Here is a 20,637-nt window from a genome sequence, read left to right as displayed (position 1 = left end):
TTTATTTAAAAATCTGATTTAAAATTTGATTTATATTAATAAAATGCTTTTGGAGTAAAAATCCATCAAAAGATAGTTTTCCATTTAGGATACATTAATAATTTAGTTTATTCAGCATGAAATGGAGCTTAGTTATGTAGCATGAGGCTGTATATTCTGCAATATTTACATTTTTGGTAAATTCATTCAATGAATCCAAGCTCTGCAAGCTGAGATAACATGCACTGCATTGATGCATTTACACAATTTCACAACAACCTTGAGATAAAACGAAGTTCAGGAAGATTCCCATTGTTTTGCAAATCTATGTACACTACAAACTGTATGATTGGTTCTGATATCGCTATTTTACTAACCTGACAGCTTATTATTCTAAATAGGAAACCTTCAATTTGTTTGCAAATATTAAAGCGGAGCTCCACCCTAAAGTGGAACTTCCGCTCATCGGAACCCTCCCCCCTCCAGTGTCACATTTGACACCTTTCAGGGGGGAGGGGGGTGCAGATGCCTGTCAAAGACAGGCATTTGCACCCACTTCCGAGAGTCCTCACTGCGGGGATTCTGCGGGTAGTGCGTCACATACCGCCCTCCCCCGTTGTTTTCTGGGAAACACTCGACTCCCAGAACACAGTGGGAACCAGTGTGGACGGCGCTGCACGACTCGCGCATGCGCCGTAGGGAACCGGGCAGTGAAGCCGGAGGATGGTGGTGAGGGCAGCAGAGTGACAAGCGATCGCTCATCCTCTGCTGCGGACGGCGCTGGACTCCAGGACAGGTATGTGTCCAAATATTAAAAGTCAGCAGCTGCAGTATTTGTAGCTGCTGGCTTTTAATATTTATTTTTCGGCGGAGATCCGCTTTAAAGTTTCTTACTACTTTGAGTGTATTGCCTAACGTTTATGACCAGGTTGTCTGGTGTTTTTTTTTTTTTTTTTTTCTGTTTGTTGGTTTGTCTTAAACCTATAAAAAATATCTTTAACCTCTTGACCACCGCCCCATGTCAAAAAGACGTCCTCTTTTTAAAGTTGAATATCTCGATAACGGCAGCAGCTGCTGCCACAACCGAGATATTCATCTTTTCAGGGGGCGGTGGTGTACACGATAACGGCGGTCTCCGCGGCGGATTCGCCGCGAGATCGCCGTTATCGGTGGCGGGAGAGGGGCCCCCCCCCTCCCGCCGCTCTCCCGCGCCCTCCGCCGCTTACCGGAGCCATCGGTAGCGGCGGAGGGGATCGGATGTGTCCGGCAGCTGAGCGGGGACGGGACTGAAGGAGAAATCTCCTTCACCCGTCTTCATAGCTCTGCTGGGCGGAAGTGACGTCAAAACGTCAGTCCCGCCCAGCCTCTTAAAGAAACATTTTTTTTTTTGTCATTTGAAAAAATGAAATTTTTTTTTTTTTATTTATTTTTTTGCATTTAAGTCTAATTATGAGATCTGAGGTCTTTTTGACCCCAGATCTCATATTTAAGAGGACCTGTCATGCTTTTTTCTATTACAAGGGATGTTTACATTCCTTGTAATAGGAATAAAAGTGATCATTTTTTTTTTTTTTTCAGTGTAAAAAATTATAAAACTAAATAAAAATAAATAAGAAAACCCCCAAAAAATTTTTTAAAGCGCCCCGTCCCGACGAGCTCGCGCGCAGAAGCAAACGCATACGCGAGTAGCGCCCGCATATGAAAACGGTATTCAAACCACACAAGTGAGGTATCGCCGCGATCGTTAGAGTGAGAGCAATAATTCTAGACCTACTCTGCAACTCAAAAAATGCAACCTGTAGAATTTTTTAAACGTCGCCTATCGAGATTTTTAAGGGTAAAAGTTTGACGCCATGCCACGAGCGGGCGCAGTTTTTAAGCGTGACATGTTGGGTATCATTTTACTCGGCGTAACATTATCTTTCACAATATATAAAAAAATTGGGCAAAATGTATTGTTGTCTTATTTTTTAATTCAAAAAAGTGATTTTTATCCAAAAAAAGTGCGCTTGTAAGACCGCTGCGCAAATACGGTGTGACAAAAAGTATTGCAATGACTGCCATTTTATTCCCTAGGATGTCTGCTAAAAAAAAATATATAATGTTTGGGGGTTCTGATTAATTTTCTAGCAAAAAAATTGTGATTTTCACATGAAGGAGAGAAGTGCCAGAATTAACCCGGTGGGCAAGTGGTTAAAAAAAAAAAAGTTTATTACTACCAGCAAGAATGAGTCCTTACATTTAAAGAGCACCTGTCATTTCAGATCCATCATGGCAACACCCGTTAGCGGGCATCCACTCACCTGCTGCCGCGTCACTGCCACATCACCAGCCCTCCCATTAAAGTGAATGGGACTATCAGTGAGTCAACAGCGGGTCAGAGGAGGAGCCGCTGTGGGACAGAGATGACAGATGCTCTTTAAAAATGATGGCTTAAATCAAGCCTTACTAGTGATTTAAATTTAGTATTTAATTTGTGATTTAAAATCGACTTCATTTAAATAAAATCCTCCCTGGTGCAAACGGTCATAAGTTGCAGCGGCTGCAGACAGCTTGTCCCTGCACTGTACTTTCTCCACACAAAGCTGTCAAACCCAGTGGAAGGGACCAGCCGATTTTTGACGCTGGGATTCGCAGCTCCACTAAAAACACCTGTGCAAAACCGATGCATTTTTAGTGCTTTTTGCATTTTGCAGATTTGCTCTACAGTCCATTTAACATGGTTTCCTATGGAACACGTTCTGTAGTGCAAATCTGCAAAATACAAAAAGCACTAAAAATGCCTAGGTGTGAACCAGGCCTAGGGCCTTTTTCACACAGGCTTTTCTGATCGGGTCCGCCTGTCAGTTTTTCAGGTGAACCTGATCGGATGCTCCATTCACCTCTATGGAGCTGTGACACCGATGACACCCTCTGCTATCCCATCCTCTTTGCCAAATCTAGACGGATGGAGGTCCTATTTTCCATTTGTCTGGTGGATCGGATGGGATTGGATGACAAGCAGTCCATTTTCATCCGATCTCTCCATAAGGGAGAGCGGAACTCAGTCCATCTCCGCTCTGCTCAGTAAGCGGAGACAGACCTGTCATCTGCCTGGCTCAGCAGAGCGATCCCCCGCTGAGTGAGCAGATCCCGCAGAATGGAGGCGCCCATGTAAAAGGGGCCACTATGAGACATTTAGCTTTGCACTAGCACTTAATGATTTTTGATCCATGGGGGTTATTTACGAAAGGAAAATCCACTTTGCACTACAAGTGCAGTCGCTGTAGATCTGAGGGGGACATGCAAGGAAAATAAAAAACAGCACTTTAGCTTACACATGATTGGATGATAAAATCAGCAGAGCTTCCCCTCATTTTAGATCTACCCCTCAGATCTACAGCAAGTGCACTTGTAGTGCAGAGTGGATTTCCATTTGGTAAATGAACCCCATATCGAAATGTTTTATGTATATATAAGAAAATTATTGAGTACTTTATCATTGCTTTGAACACTAATGTTTTCGCATTTATTAAAGCAGAGTCCCACCCAAAAGTGGAACGCTTTGAGCACTCCTCGCCCAACATGTCACATTTGGCATGTCATTTTTTTGGGGGGGGGAGTGGGCACTAGAGCTGGGCGATTTTTTTCCCCTAAAAAAACTCGATTCGAATAGATTTGTTTTTATGGACACCGCGCCGGTCCTGAGGAGCTGCGGGCAGGAGTTTTTAGGCGAGGCCACGGCTTCGGGCCTAGTCCGCGGCGTCTGGCCTCGCGGACTAGGCCGAAGCCTCACCTAAAAACTCCTGCCCACAGCTCTTCAGCACCGGTGCGGTGTCAGCGCCGGTCCTGGGGAAAAAAAATATAAAAATAAAATAAAAAATTGAAAAAAAAAAACGTTTTTTTTTAAAATATGAATACATTTGACCTACCAACTCGATTTTTAAATCGAATCGTTTTTTTTCCCCAGTCCCAGTGGGTACTTGGTTTAGAGTGGGACTTCTGTCTGTCTTCCTCCTTCCTGCTCTTGGCCGCCTAAGCGACTCCTCCTCCCCCCTAGGCAGCCCATTTATCTCTGCAATCATCTGGGACAGATCACAGATCCCAAAAGATTTTCCCTGGCCACTAGAAAAACGCATTGCAACTCTCGCACTGCGCGCCCGGCCCGGATGCCCACAGTGGCTATGACGGAGTCGGCAGAGAGGAGCAAGGCTCTGGGTGGCCGCATTGCTGGACCGTGGGACAGGGAAGGCTGCATTCACACCTGAGCGTAGTGTTTTGCGGCGTTTTTTTATCACGATTTGCCGCGACAAAACGCAGCGTTTTTTACCGCGATTTTGTACAGGTCTAGGGTCACCAATGTAAAACGCCCAAATTCGAGCGACAAAAAACAGAACTTGTTTGGGCTTCAGGCGTTCGGCGTCAGGCGTTTTGTAGTGGAGATGTGAACCATCTCCATAGAGAATAATGTATTTCTTCCCCTCTAGCGTTTTGGGGCGTCGCGCTTCAGGCGACAAAACGCTCAGGTGTGAATGCAGCCTAAGTGTCTGTTTATTAAAAACAGCTACACCTTTTGTGTATTTGTGTCATTTTATTACTTTGTTTGGGTTAGAGTAGGGGTAGGCAACCTGTGGAACTCCAGCTGTTGCAGAACTACAATTGTAATTGCCAAACTGACAACCCCATCATGCCTCTGGGAGTAATTGTAACTGCCAACCTTGCAATGCCTCATGGGAAATGTAGTTCCACAACAGCTGGAGAGCCCCAGGTTGCCTACCACTGGGTTAGAGAGCTGAACTTGTACATGTCCTGTGTTTGCCATAATGCTTCTTAAAGGGTCACTAAAGGGAACAAAAAAAATGCTGAAATGACTGTTTACAGGGTATAGAGACATAATAGTTAACTGATTCCTTTTAAAAATGATTAAAAATAGATAAAAACCAATCAATGTACCTGCAGTTTAGTTTCGCTTTTTCGCTGTTGTTTCCTGGTTCTCTGATGTACAGAGACAAAGAGCCAATAGAGGGCAGTGAAGGTTTTGCAAAACGAAACTGGATTGGTGCTGAGGGGTTTTAGACACACCTCCTTGATTAGTCACCACAGTGAGAAATCTCCCAGTACTGTGGTGATCAGGAAACAGACAACCAGGAAGTGTCCAGAACAGAGAGGAATTACAGCAACATTAGAGTAAAAACGAACAATGAGGACATGAAACCAGGACTGCAGTAAGGTAAAGGAAGCTATTTAGCTAAAAAAAAAAAAAAAAAAAAAAAAAAGATTCCTTTTAGTGACCCTTTAAGGTCTGGTGCAAAAAAAAAATCTTGTCGTGCATAGACGTAAATGAAGCGTCATTTTGTGACACTTAAAAAAGTGGTAGCATAGAGGCTTAGTGGCACTAATGTCATTGGTTCGAATCCCAACCAGGACGCTATCTGGAACGTGTTTGCACGTTCTCCCTATGCAGTGTGGGTTTCCGCCAGGTACTCTGGTTTACTCAAAAAACATGCCGTTAGGTTAATTTGCTCTTATCTAAATTGGCTCTAGTATGTGACATAAGGACCCTACCGCTCCTTGAGGGGCAGGGGCTGATATGAATGTACAGTATGTAAAGTGCTGTGTAAATTGTCAGGACTAATTAACTACTTGCCGACCAGCTGCCGTAGTTATACGGCGGCAGGTTGGCTCCCCTGCGCGAGGTCACGTAGATCTACGTCACCTCGCGAATCAGCCACTAGGGTCCCGACGTGCGTGCCCGGCGGGCGCGATCACTGCCGGGCACCCGCGATCGCTCGTTACAGAGCGAGAACCGAGAGCTGTGTGTGTAAACACACAGCTCCCGGTCCTGTCAGGGGGAGAAATGCTGATCTTCTGTTCATACAATGTATGAACAGCGATCTGTCATTTCCCCTAGTTAGTCCCTCCCCCCCCCTTCAGTTAGAACACACCTAGGGAACATAATTAACCCCTTCCCTAGTGTTAACCCCTTCCCTGCCAGTGTAAAGCGCTGTGTAAATTGTCAGCACTAATTAACTACTTGCCGACCAGGCGCCGTATAACTGTTATAACTAGTGTTAATCCCTTCCCTGCCAGTGGCATTTTTATAGTAATCAATGCATTTTTATAGCACTGATCGCTATAAAAATGCCAATGGTCCCAAAAATGTGTCAAAAGTGTCCCAAGTGTCCGCCATAAGGTCGCAGTACCGATAAAAAAAATTGCCAATCGCCGCCATTACTAGTAAAAAAAAAATATTAATAAAAATGCCATAAAACTATCCCCTATTTTGTAAACGCTATAACTTTTGCGCAAACCAATCAAAAAACGCTTATTACGATTTTTTTTCCCCGAAAAATATGTAGAAGAATACGTATCGGCCTAAACTGAGGAAAAAATAGTTTAATATATTTTTGGGGATATTTATTATAGCAACAAGTAAAAAAATATCCATTTTTTTTTTCAAAATTATCGCTCTATTTTTATTTATAGCGCAAAAAATAAAAACCGCAGAGGTGATCAAATACCACCAAAAGAAAGCTCTATTTGTGGGGAAAAAAGGACGCCAATTTTGTTTGGGAGCCATGTCGCAAAACCGTGCAATTGTCAGTTAAAGAGACGCAGTGCCGAATCGCAAAAAGCAATATGGCTGAAGTGGTTAAATACTTGTACTAAATTAGAAAGTAAACAGAGTGATGACTTGTAACCATGCGTCGTACACGAGTGTGCTAGTGTTTTAGCAGATCAGTACTTACAAACCAAAAGCAAATTATTTTAGTTACAAGCTTTTTTTTTAAGCAGTGATAAGCTTGCGGTAAGGCCATAGCACTGATTAAAGAGGAACTTCACCAGTGTTGTGAATATTACAAAATACTGACTGCCGACTTTTAGAAAACAGATCATTTCCAGGCCATGAATTCTTCTCAAGTTGTGGGTCCCTGGCGCTGCTATCTTGAATTTGGAGGCTGGCTGTGACTTCATGACACGTGCAAAACCCTGTATCCTCCAAGGACATGTGACGTTATCCCATCAGGCTGAGGGCAGTGGGAGGGGGTGGGGGGGACTACATCATCCTTGGATTGAGGAAGTGGCAACCGAAAAATATAATGAAAATTCTTAGTCAATTCGAATGTCGTTTGAAAGATTAGCTTGGATTTTAGAAAATACAAAAAAATAAATGGACTTTACCAAATGAAAACCACGTTGCTATCACAGGGGTGCCTTCATCAAATTTCTTAGGAGACTGGAGCTCCACTTTAAGGCTCCCTTCACATCTAGGCGATGCCGAATCACAGGAAATTGCGATCCCTACACTTCCAATGCCCCCCCCCCCCCCCATCGCAGCGTGTTGCCTGACGAATCGCAGTAAAATCATGCAAACAGAATTGTGGGCGCCTGTCACCCAAAAGAAGTTAAAGAATCGCAGCGATACTGCCTATGTACCGGGACGCCTAGATGTAAACAGTCTTAAAGAGGAACTGCAGTCTGCTCACATAATTTGTAATAAAAACATCTTTGTCATTCTGAAGCTTCCCTCCAACCACTTTGCATATTATTTTTTATATACTGTGATTCTGTACTTGCTAAATATGCTTCAGAAATCTCCCTCCACTGAGTCTGGCTGCAATAATTTTAACTGTGGGCAGCAGAAGCTGCTGCTTGTTCACTTCCTGGATTTACAGACACACCGAGGCACACCTCCAGCTCTGCAGCTCTCATTTGCCCTCTTATGACTCACCCTCCCTCCCTTCCTGGCAAACTCTCAGGAGAGAGAGAGAGCTGTGCATGATGTCATAAGCCTAGGCTTTTTACCAGACAAGAAACAGGAAGTGGGCTGTATAAGGTATTTACTGGCAGAAAAAAAATGTTTTACTGTCCAAAGTTAAAACAACAAGAGCAAAACATTTAACCACTTCAGTACATTGGGTGTTTTTCAGATTTGGTGTTTACAAGACTAAAACATTTTTTTTTTGCTAGATAATTACTTAAAACCCCCAAACATTATATGTGGGGTTTTTTTCTAACACCCTAGAGAATAAAATGGCGGTCATTGTAATACTTTTTGTCACACCATATTTGCGCAGCGGTCTTACAAGCACACTTTTTGGAAAAAATTCACTTTTTTGAATTAAAAAATAAGACAGCAATAAATTTGGCCCAATTTTTCATATATTGTGAAAGATAATGTCACGCCGAGTAAAATGATACCCAACGTGTCACGCTTAAAACTTGCGCCCGCTCGTGGCATGGCGTCAAACTTTTACCCTTAAAGCGGTAGTTCCCCCTCAAAAAAATTGTTACCCTTAGATTGATGCTCATTTTGTCTAGGGGAATCGGCTAGTTGTTTTAAAATCGAAGCTGTACTTACCGTTGTAGAGAGCGATCTCCGCCGCTTCCGGGTATGGTCTTCGGGTCTGGGCGTTCCTTCTTGATTGACAGGCTTCCGACAGGCTTCCGACGGTCGCATCTATCGCGTCACAATTTTCCGAAAGTAGCCGAACGTCGGTGCGCAAGCGCCGTATAGAGCCGCGCCGACGTTCGGCTTCTTTCGGCTACTCGTGGCGCGATGGATGCGATCGTCGGAAGCCTGGCAATCAAAATAGGAACGCCCAGTCCCGAAGACCATACCCACAAGCGGCGGAGAAGATCGCTCTCTACAACGGTAAGTACAGCTTCGATTTTAAAACAACTAGCCGATTCCCCTTGACAAAATGAGCATCAATCTAAGGGTACATTTTTTTTCAGGGGGAACTACCGCTTTAAAAATCTCGATAGGCGACTTTTGAAAAAAATTCTATAGGTCTAGGGCTATAATTATTGCTCTCGCTCTAACGATCGCGGCAATACCTCACTTGTGTGGTTTGAACACCGTTTTCATATGCGGACACTACTCACGTATGCGTTCGCTTCTGCGCGCAAGCTTGACGGAGCGCTTTAAAAAAAAAATTGGTTTTCTTATTTATTTTTATTTATTTTATTATTTTTTACACTGAAAAAAAAATAAAAATAAAAATTTGATCACTTTTATTCCTATTATAAGGAATGTAAACATCCCTTGTAATAGAAAAAAACATGACAGGTCCTCTTAAATATGAGATCTGGGGTCAAAAAGACCTCACATGTCATATTTAGACTTAAATGCAAAAAAAAAAAAAATGGAAATGTTGTCATTTGAAAAAATGACATTTAAAAAATGTGCCTTTAAGACGCATTGGCGGGACTGACGTTTTGACGTCACTTCCGCCCTGCTAGGCTATGGGGACGGGTGAGGGCCATCTTGCCCTCACTCGCATCCCCACCCAGCAGGCTGACGGACCCGATCGCCGCTACCGACGGCTCCGGTAAGTGGCGGAGGGCGCCGCCAATAACGGTGATCTTGCGGCGAATCCGCTGCAGAGACCACCGTCATCTTTTACAGGACCACTCACACTAAAGATAGATATCTCGGTTGTGGCAGCAGCTGCTGCCGTTACCGAGATATCCATCTTTAACCACTTCCATACCGGGCTTTTATACACACCTCCATACCAGGCCTATTCTGGCACTTCTCTCCTACATGTACAAATCATCATTTTTTTGCTAGAAAATTACGCAGAACCCCCAAACATTATATATGTTTTTTTAGCAGACACCCTAGGGAATAAAACAACAGTCATTGAAACGTTTTATCTTACATGGTATTTGCGCAATCATTTTTCAAACGCCTTTTTTTTGGAAAAAAATTGTTTCATGAATTAAAAAAATAAAACAGTAAAGTTAGCCCAATTTTTTTGTAAAATATGAAAGATGATGTTACACCGAGTAAATAGATACCTAACATGTCACGCTTTAAAATTGCGCACACTCATGGAATGGCGCCAAGCTTCAGTACTTAAAAATCTCCATAGGCAAGGCTTTGAAATTTTTTACAGGTTACCAGTTTAGATTTACAGAGGAGTTCTAGAATTCTAGAATTGTTGCTGGCACTCTAACGCACGCGGCGATACCTCACATATGTGGTTTTAACGGCGTTTACATATGTCGGCGGGACTTGCGTGTGTGTTCGCTTCTGCGCGCAAGCTACTGGGGACAGGGGCGTTTATGTAAAAAATAAAAAAATAAATTTTTTATTTTTTACATATTTTTTTTTTTTATTACACTTTTTTTTTATTTTATTTTTTTTATCACTTTTATTCCTATTACAAGGAATGTAAACATCCCTTGTAATAGGAATGTGTGTGACAGGTCCTCTTTATGGAGAGATGCGGGATCAATAAGACCCCACGTCTCTCCTCCAGGCCTAAAAGCATGAAATCGGTGAAAAAAAAAATCACCGATCTCATGATTACTGTTGCTTAGCAGCCGCAATCGCGGCTCTGTTTACTTACGGGGACCCGGGCATGACGTCATCACATCGCGCCCGGGTCCTCCGACGGTCATAGAGATGACTGGTGACCATCTGGTCACCAGTCATCTCTATGCTTCCTGCCAGCGCCGGACGATTCGTTCTCCGGGTCCCCGATGGCACGGGAGAGCCCGGAGAAGCACCGAGAACCGCCGCTATGATCATTCTTACGTTGTGCAGAATCGCCGGCAGAAGAGAAGGATATCTGAATGATGCCTCTAGCTGCAGGCATCATTCAGATATCCCCCCACAAAGCCTAGGACGTCATATGACGTCCACTCTGACCGGTAGAGGTCCTTTGTGGACGTCATTTTACAATGGGCTGGTATGGATGTGGTTAACCACTTCCATACAGGGCACTTACGCACCTTCCTGCCCAAGCCAATTTTCAGCTTTCAGCACTGTCGCACTTTGAATGACAATTGCGCGGTCGTGCTACACTGTACCCAAACAAAATTGGCGTCCTTTTTTACCCACAAATAGAGCTTTCTTTTGGTGGTGTTTGATCACCTCTGCGATTTTTTTTTATTGCGCAACAACTAAAAAAAGACTGAAAATTTTGAAAAAAAATTATGTTTTTATTTTTTTCTGTTACTTTTTTTGTAAATACGTTTTTCTCTTTCAATTACGGGCACTGATATGGTGGCACTGATGGGCACCGATGAGATGGCACTGATGGACATCGATGAGGTAGTACTGACGGGCACAGATGAGGTGGCACTGATTGGCGGCGCTGGTATGCAGCACTGATGGGCACTCATAGGCGGCACTGATGGGCACACATAGGCGGCACTGATGGGCACACATAGGCAGCACTGATGGGCACACAGGCGGCACTGATGGGCACACATAGGCGGCACTGATGGGCACTCATGGGCGGCACTTATGGGTGGCACTGATGGATACTTATGGGTGGCACAGATGGGCACTGATAGGTGGGCACTGGGCATTGATGGGCACTGTGGGGTGGCACTGGACACTGGGGTGGCACTGATGGACACTGTGGGGCAGCACAGGTGATTTACCCAGGTTGCCAGTCAGATCCCATTTGTGGGCACTGATTGGCATCTTTTTTTTTTAATGCTTTATTTTTATTTATTTTTGCTTTTTTTTTATTATTTTTTTCAGGCTTTTTTATTTTATTTTTTTTGGCCCACCCTGGTGGTCCAGGGTGGGCTTCCCTGGTGGTCCATGTGGCGATCCGAGGGGGGGCTGCGCTGATAAATAATCAGCGCGAACCCCCCCTGTCAGGAGAGCCGCCGATCGGCTCTCCTCTACTCGCGTCTGTCAGACGCGAGTGAGGAAGAGCCATCGACGGCTCTTCCTGTTTACATTGTGATCAGCCGTGATTGGACACGGCTGATCACGTGGTAAAGAGTCTCCGCCTGCAGGACGTTCGTGAACGTCCTGTCAGGATTTCACAACCACTTCCCGGACGTAAATCGGCCATAGGCCGGGCGGGAAGTGGTTAAAGTTCCGCCGTATATAGTCGTAAGGCGGTCGGGAAGTGGTTAATAGATGGAAAGTTGAAAAAAAATGACTGAAGTTCCACTTTAAAGCGGTGGTTCACCCTAATTTGCAAGTTCTGCTTGTTAAAAACATCTGCCATGGTACACAATGTGTTCGTTTGTTTAATTTTTTTAATCGGCCTCCTTACCTTAAACGAGGCCCTTTTGTGAGCTGTCACTCACTATTCCCCGCGGGAGTGGGCGTGGTTTTCGAATATCCCCCATCAGCGCTCCCTCCTGGGAGCGTCTCCTGAGAATTCCAGGAGACGCGCTGTGTCGAAATCCCGCGATATCTCGCGGGTCACGTGACGTCTGGCGGGTCATGTGACTTCGCCAGCGTGTCAGGATTCGCCGCATCCCGGAAGAAGAACGAGCAGGGCTTCACAGTGCCCACAGTAAAGATGGTAACGTCCATCTTCGGATTTTATAAAAGATCGTTTTATCGCGATTACCACTGCAGCGGGCTGAAGGACTGGGACAGATGAGCTTTTACCTACACAAGGTAAGAGCGCCAGAAAACTTAAAAAAAAAAAAAATTAAACCCGCGGAACCCCCGCTTTAAGAAACACTGATTTGATGTCAGTTATGATTAGAAAAACAAAAATGCTCTCGCAGCAAAAAATGTCAAACAAATTCCTTCTTTTTTATATACCCAGCTAAGGCTCTGTTCACACCTAGGTGTTTTCCTGCTCGAAGCCTCGGCTTTAAAAATGCCCAACAAGACAAATGTCATTCATTTCAATGGCCCCTGTTCACGTTCTGTCACCTAAAGCAAGACGCCCTTTTGCTCAAAAAAGTACATGAGCTTCTTTTTACACTTTAAGGCACCTTTCAATGCATTTTGATGGACTCCGCTTGCTCTGCAGGGATCGAACTGTTGATCCCCACTGAGCCGGCGGATGACAGGTCTGTCGCCATTCACTGTGCAGAGACGGACCTGTCAGAGCCCCGCTCTCCTCTATGGCAGATCAGATGAAAATAAGGTCTCCATCGTCTGGATTTTGCAAATAAGATCTGATCGTCAGATAGCGCCGGACATGTCACAGCCGACATCGAGGTGAATAGAGCGTCCGATCAGGCCAGCGTGTGCGAAAGGGGCCTAAATCTTCCCTTAGCCCGTCCGATCTGGTCAGAGTGTGTGAAAGGGGCCTAAATCTTCCCTTAGCCCCTTTCATAAATCAGACCCATTGTTACCTTCCCAAGCAGAAATATAAATGCTGAGAATTTCCTAAGGCTGCAGCAGACAGAATCTGGGTCAGCTGTGCCTGACCACCAATCAGCTTGTAGTTTTCACAGCTTAGCTGAACAAGCTGAAGCTAGAAGCTGATTGGTTGGTGTGCACAGCTGGTCCCCTGACTGTCATCAAAGGATGGGCCCAATGTCAATCAATAGAGAGGTATTAGAGGAGTGTGTGACAGACAATGACATTGATCATCCCCCCACTTATCTGGGATGAATGGAGGACAATAATAATCATTAGAGTCAGGATGTTCCCTTTAGATGTGGAATGAATGGGAGATGATGATGACAGAGGGGTGCAGTGTATGGCTGTATTGTACACAGATCCTCATCCCATGTATACAATGTGATCTCCATCCTCCTGTATTATAGTGATCTGTGATGTGATCTCCCTCCTCCTAAATTCTAGTGATCAGTGATGTGATCTCCCTCCTCCTGTAATCTAGTGATCAGTGATGTGATCTCCCTCCTCCTGTATTCTAGTGATCAGTGATGTGATCTCCCTCCTCCTGTATTCTAGTGATCAGTGATGTGATCTCCCTCCTCCTGTATTCTAGTGATCAGTGATGGGATCTCCCTCCTCCTGTATAATAGTGATCAGTGATGTGATCTCCATCCTCCTGTATTCTAGTGATCAGTGATGTGATCTCCATCCTCCTGTATTCTAGTGATCAGTGATGTGATCTTCCTCCTCCTGTATTTTAGTGATCAGTGATGTGATCTCCCTCCTCCTGTATTCTAGTGATCAGTGGTGTGATCTCCCTCCTCCTGTATTCTAGTGATCTGTGATGTGATCTCCCTCCTCCTGTATTCTAGTGATCAGTGATGTGATCTCCCTCCTCCTGTATTCTAGTGATCAGTGATCTCCCTCCTCCTGTATTCTAGTGATGTGATCTCCCTCCTCCTGTATTCTAGTGATCAGTGATGTGATCTCCCTCCTCCTGTATTCTAGTGATCTGTGATGTGATCTCCCTCCTCCTGTATTCTAGTGATCAGTGATGTGATCTCCCTCCTCCTGTATTCTAGTGATCAGTGATGGGATCTCCCTCCTCCTGTATAATAGTGATCAGTGATGTGATCTCCATCCTCCTGTATTCTAGTGATCAGTGATGTGATCTCCATCCTCCTGTATTCTAGTGATCAGTGATGTGATCTTCCCTCCTCCTGTATTCTAGTGATCAGTGATGTGATCTCCCTCCTCCTGTATTCTAGTGATCAGTGATGTGATCTCCCTCCTCCTGTATTCTAGTGATCAGTGATGTGATCTCCCTCCTCCTGTATTCTAGTGATCAGTGATGGGATCTCCCTCCTCCTGTATAATAGTGATCAGTGATGTGATCTCCATCCTCCTGTATTCTAGTGATCAGTGATGTGATCTCCATCCTCCTGTATTCTAGTGATCAGTGATGTGATCTTCCTCCTCCTGTATTTTAGTGATCAGTGATGTGATCTCCCTCCTCCTGTATTCTAGTGATCAGTGGTGTGATCTCCCTCCTCCTGTATTCTAGTGATCTGTGATGTGATCTCCCTCCTCCTGTATTCTAGTGATCAGTGATGTGATCTCCCTCCTCCTGTATTCTAGTGATCAGTGATCTCCCTCCTCCTGTATTCTAGTGATGTGATCTCCCTCCTCCTGTATTCTAGTGATCAGTGATGTGATCTCCCTCCTCCTGTATTCTAGTGATCTGTGATGTGATCTCCCTCCTCCTGTATTCTAGTGATCAGTGATGGGATCTCCCTCCTCCTGTATTCTAGTGATCTGTGATGTGATCTCCCTCCTCCTGTATTCTAGTGATCAGTGATGTGATCTCCCTCCTCCTGTATTCTAGTGATCTGTGATGTGATCTCCCTCCTCCTGTATTCTAGTGATCAGTGATGTGATCTCCCTCCTCCTGTATTCTAGTGATCTGTGATGTGATCTCCCTCCTCCTGTATTCTAGTGATCAGTGGTGTGATCTCCATCCTCCTGTATTCTAGTGATCAGTGGTGTGATCTCCCTCCTCCTGTATTCTAGTGATCTGTGATGTGATCTCCCTCCTCCTGTATTCTAGTGATCAGTGATGTGATCTCCCTCCTCCTGTATTCTAGTGATCAGTGATCTCCCTCCTCCTGTATTCTAGTGATGTGATCTCCCTCCTCCTGTATTCTAGTGATCAGTGATGTGATCTCCCTCCTCCTGTATTCTAGTGATCTGTGATGTGATCTCCCTCCTCCTGTATTCTAGTGATCAGTGATGGGATCTCCCTCCTCCTGTATTCTAGTGATCTGTGATGTGATCTCCCTCCTCCTGTATTCTAGTGATCAGTGATGGGATCTCCCTCCTCCTGTATTCTAGTGATCAGTGATGGGATCTCCCTCCTCCTGTATTCTAGTGATCAGTGATGGGATCTCCCTCCTCCTGTATTCCAGTTGATCAGTGATCTACCTCCTCCTCTATTCTAGTGATCAGTGATGTGATCTCCCTCCTCCTGTATTCTAGTGATCAGTGATCTCCCTCCTCCTGTATTCTAGTGATGTGATCTCCCTCCTCCTGTATTCTAGTGATCAGTGATGTGATCTCCCTCCTCCTGTATTCTAGTGATCTGTGATGTGATCTCCCTCCTCCTGTATTCTAGTGATCAGTGATGGGATCTCCCTCCTCCTGTATTCTAGTGATCTGTGATGTGATCTCCCTCCTCCTGTATTCTAGTGATCAGTGATGTGATCTCCCTCCTCCTGTATTCTAGTGATCAGTGATGTGATCTCCCTCCTCCTGTATTCTAGTGATCAGTGATCTCCCTCCTCCTGTAGTCTAGTGATCAGCATGGACATCACTCATCCGCTTTGTTCTATACAGCCCAGGCTGAACAAAGATAGATCGCCTAACGGATCCCATGCTGGGGGTGCGCGGATCCCTCATCACTATAAACCCCGGGGGCGGGAGGGAGGAGAGGGGAGAGGACACACATGACTCGGGGTGCCCGGGGTCAGGCGGGCCGGTAAACATGCTAAAGGCCGCATCACTTACCGCCACGCGTGTCCTCCGCCCACTGTCAGTCTTATGGAGCTCTACATTCCACGCACACAACACAGCCCGTCCCGCTCCAATCACATCCTCCGGGGATATCTAGCACAATCCCTGGCAGCCTGAGCCTAACGGCACCGAGGGAAAGGGCGGGGCTGAGGAAGGATGGAGGACCGTTTTGGGCGCATGCGCACTGCTGCCTTGTCGGTCACTGCAACAGCCAGTGAGGAGGGGAGAGTCAGGACTGAGAGTGCAGCACTGCAACATGTCACACTGAGGAGTGAGAGGAGCCACTTCCAGGGGACCCAGGGACTCAAATCTCCTGTGGCCTTGTCGTCTTCAATGCTATTTTTATTTACATGCATTAACCTTTTCGCTGTCGGCTCTTTTCATTTTTTTTTTGTGTGTGTGTGTGTATATATATATATATATATATATATATATATATATATATATATATATATATATATATATATATATATATATATATATATATATATACACACACAAGCCTTTTAGAAGTGTATTTCAAGTGTTGAGAATTCAACCTTCAGGCATTTTTGTTTTAGCCAATGGAAATCACTATGGGGGTTATTTACTAAAACTGGAACCTGCAATATATCTTATGATCCGAATCCGTGTTTTAGCCCTCATTCACACTAAACACGGCTTTGAAACTCGTACGATTTCAAAGCCAGTTAGTGTGGCGCCGCAAAGTCGGCATCATATCGATTGGGACATTCCTATTTGCTGGCAAAGATACAAAACAAAATAAATCCGCGCTATCTAAAATGAGTGAGCAGCTACAAAAACCAATAGACAAGTGGAAAGTGACAAACAAAACATATAAATTGTAGCGCTGGATAATAACCCAAATATGTGTATAAACTATATGTTTTGAACAAATAAACATGTATACTTAGGTGTATTAGAGCCGTTTCACACTGGGGCGACTCGTCAGGCGACTCAGCCGCCTGGCAAGTCGCGTCCCATTCTATTCAATATAACCGTTCTAATAAAAGCGACGCAAGTCACTCCGACTTAGAAAAAGGTTCTTGTACGACTTCGGGGTCGACTTGCATTGACTTCTATACAGAAGTAATTTTGCAAGTCGCCTCTGAAGTGGTCTTCAGGACGCCTTGCCGAGTCGCCCCCAAAGTCGTGCCGCCCTAGTGTGAACCGGCTCTAAAGAAATCACCATGTGATTGGTGTACAATCAAAACCTGATGAATGTAAAAACATGAATAAGTGAATGTCCAATATAGGAGTCCTATATAAACATGCAAAGTTGGAAAACGTGAACTTCCAATAAGTGAATGGTCCTCTGCAGACAGGAAAGCCAAATAGTGTTCCCACAATCTGGACCTGACACACGCTTGTGAAAAGACCGCCACCAAATGAACTGAGACTTACCAGAAATGTTGAACCCTAAGGAGCGTACGCTCGGAGGGTCAACAAAGCTTGATAAAATCACTGGATGTAACCACTGCGGGACCAGATCCTCAACAGCAATGAGCGAATGACTTCAAACACACCAATCAGTTGGAGCAGATGAACGTGCTTGGAGGTGGTGACCCACAAACGGTCAAACAATGGACTGGATGGTGTTAAAAAAAGTGGAAAAGAAGAAGCACATAGTGTGATACTGTAGGCAATGAGTGTTTATTGTAGGTGGAAACACTTACATGAATGTAGAAAAACAGCACTTGATCAAATATGCATGGGAGCAATAGAGTCTCCAACGCGTTTCGTAATATGTTGCATCGTCTGGGGTATTTGCTGGCAATAGGCTCCGATTTGACCTGTCAGCGGGAGAAATACTGTCTTGTATCAGTGGGAGGAATAGTGTTCCATCATTGGTGTCAGTGGGAGAAATACTGTCTTGTATCAGTGGGAGGAATAGTGCCCCATCATTGGTGTCAGTGGGAGAAATACTGTCCTGTATCAGTGGGAGGAATAGCGCCCCATCATTGGTGTCAGTGGGAGAAATACTGGGCCAGATTCACAGCGGAGATACGACGGAGTATCTCAGATACTCCGTCGTATCTCACAGAGTATCTATGCGACTGATTCATAGAATCAGTTACGCATAGATATCCCTTAGATCCGACAGGTGTAATTGTTTTACACTGTCGGAACTTAGGATGCAGTACAGCGGCCGCCGCTGGGGGGAGTTCGCATCGTAAACCAGCGTCGGGTATGCAAATTAGGAGTTACGGCGATCCACGACGGATTTTCGCGTTCGCTACGTCGCCGCTAGTCTAGTTTCCCATCACAAATTTAGTAGTCGTTTTTGGTGCCTTAACTTTACACAGCACACGTATGTGCTGTATAAAGTATGGCCGTCGTTCCCGCGTCGAAATTTAAAAATCAACGCCGTTTGCGTAAGACGTCCGGGAATACGAAAGTACGCTACGCACGTCGCCGTTCGAAAAAATGACGTCACTTCGCACAAAGCACGGCGGGAATTTCGAAACGGAGCATGCGCAGTAGGTGCGGCACGGGAGCGCGCCTAATTTAAATGGCACACGCCCATTTAAATTACGCGGGCTTACGCCGGAGGCCGCCGGCGTAATTTTTCACGCCAGTGCTTGGTGAATCAGGCACTTGCGATGAAAAATTGCGGCGGTGTAATGTATCTACGATACGTTATGCCGCCGCGATTCTACCTGAATCTGGCCCACTGTCTTGTATCAGTGGGAGGAATAGTGACCCATCATTGATGTCAATAGGAGGAATAGTGCCCCATCATTGGTGTCAGTGGGAGAAATACTGTCTTGTATCAGTGGGAGGAATAGTGTCCCATCATTGGTGTCAGTGGAAGAAATACTGTCTTGTATCAGTGGGAGGAATAGTGTCCCATCATTGGTGTCAGCGGGAGAAATACTGTCTTGTATCAGTGGGAGGAATAGTGCCCCATCATTGGTGTCAGCGGGAGAAATACTGTCTTGTATTAGTGGGAGGAATAGTGCCCCATCATTGGTGTCAGTGGAAGAAATACTGTCTTGTATCAGTGGGAGGATAAGTGCCCCATCGTTGGTGTCAGTGGGAGAAATGCTGCCTTGTATCAGTGGGAGGAATAGTGTCCCATCATTGGTGTCAGTGGGAGAAATACTGTATTGTTTCAGTGGGAGGAATAGTGTCCTATCATTGGTGTCAGTGGGAGGAATACTGTCTTGTATCAGTGGGAGGAATAGTGCCCCATCATTGGTGTCAGTGGGAGAAATATTGTCTAGTATCAGTGGGAGGAATAGTGCCCCATCAATGGTGTCAGTGGGAGAAATATTGTCTAGTATCAGTGGGAGGAATAGTGCCCCATCATTGGTGTCAGTGGGAGAAATATTGTCTAGTATCAGTGGGAGGATAAGTGCCCCAAGGGCCAAATAAAGTCAAGCTAAAGGGCCACATCTGACCCCCGGGCCGCAGTTTGGAGACCACTGTAATAGTGCATTGTGAATACGTGTCACAGATTCAAAGGAAGTAAGACACTCTACGTTCCTGTGTGATTCAGTGAAATGCGATTTTTAGCCCATTAATTTAAATGGGTTGAAATCGCACTTTTTGAAGAACCCTCATACAATGTGGAAATGAACAAATGATTTTACATTTTGACCATATAAGAGGTATGACAATTTAATTCTTGGAAATGCCCGTGGCATAGCGCTATGGTGGTGTGCCACACACCCATTCGCACTTGAGCGTGTTCTGACATGTAATTTGCGTTCACCTGGGTCGCTGACCAGTTGACTCAGTCTTTAGACCCCTTTCACACTGGGGCACGGGCTGCGTTAGTGGTAAAGCGCCGCTAGTTTTAGCAGTATTTTTTACCGCTGTTATAGCAGGGCTTTTCAGCCGCTACCGGGGGGCATCCCCCGCTAGCGGCCCGAGGAAGGGTTAAAAGTGCCGCTGCCCATTGATTTCAATGGCAGGAGTGGTTTAGGAGCAGTGTATACACCGCCCCAAAGATGCAGCTTGCAGGAATTTTTTCCTGTCCTGCAAGCGCACCGCCCCTGGGTGAAAGTACTCAAACTTTGCCATTTAAATCACAAAAAAAATAATATTTTGGTCTTTTGTATATTACAGGTGAAAGGAGACGGTTGCAGTTGGATCTGCGCACAGTCATGGAGGATATGCAGGCAGCAGAAGAAAGGCAGCTGAAAAGAATAGAGAAACTTTTCTGAGAGGCGGTTTCAGGCACTGCGTCAGGATGCACAGGAAGCTATGCGCCAGGAGGCAGGAATCGCCCGGCAGCAGATGGAGCAGTTGGCTACCTTCAACCAGGCCTTCCTCGGAGTCCTTGGTCAGCTTGTTCAAGTGCTCGGAGCCAGTCAACCCAGGTCACCACCTAGACAGTAGTGCCTTTCATGCAGCACAGGACCTGTACCCATGTTTTTGTTTAAAAAAAAATTAATTAACCTGTTCCCTACCGAGTCATAGTAAAATGACGTCGGCGGGAACCCTCCGTCCTTCAGACTGGACGTCATATGACGTCCTTGCTTTCTCAGGCGACTAGGGGGCGCGCGCCCCCGCCGCATTGCTCGGGACCCGGT

At 45.2% G+C, this 20,637-nt stretch overlaps 1 protein-coding gene across 4 annotated transcripts in view; it reads right to left on the bottom strand.

Annotated features, from left to right (window-relative positions):
• The window catches only part of CEP170 (centrosomal protein 170), a 155,110-nt gene extending 138,840 nt beyond the window's left edge, over positions 1-16,270 (bottom strand). For all 4 annotated transcript variants that reach the window (XM_040350988.1, XM_040350990.1, XM_040350989.1 and 1 more), the window contains exon 1: positions 16,091-16,270. The gene's annotated coding sequence lies outside the window, so the exon portion shown is untranslated. The remainder of the gene's footprint in view (positions 1-16,090) is intronic.
• Positions 16,271-20,637: the final 4,367 nt, after the last annotated feature.

This window comes from Rana temporaria, chromosome 4 (assembly GCF_905171775.1).
Source record: "Rana temporaria chromosome 4, aRanTem1.1, whole genome shotgun sequence".
NCBI classification, from domain to species: domain Eukaryota; kingdom Metazoa; phylum Chordata; class Amphibia; order Anura; family Ranidae; genus Rana; species Rana temporaria.
The sequence above is the reverse complement of the archived record's forward strand: the minus strand, read 5'-3'. Positions and strand labels throughout refer to the sequence as shown.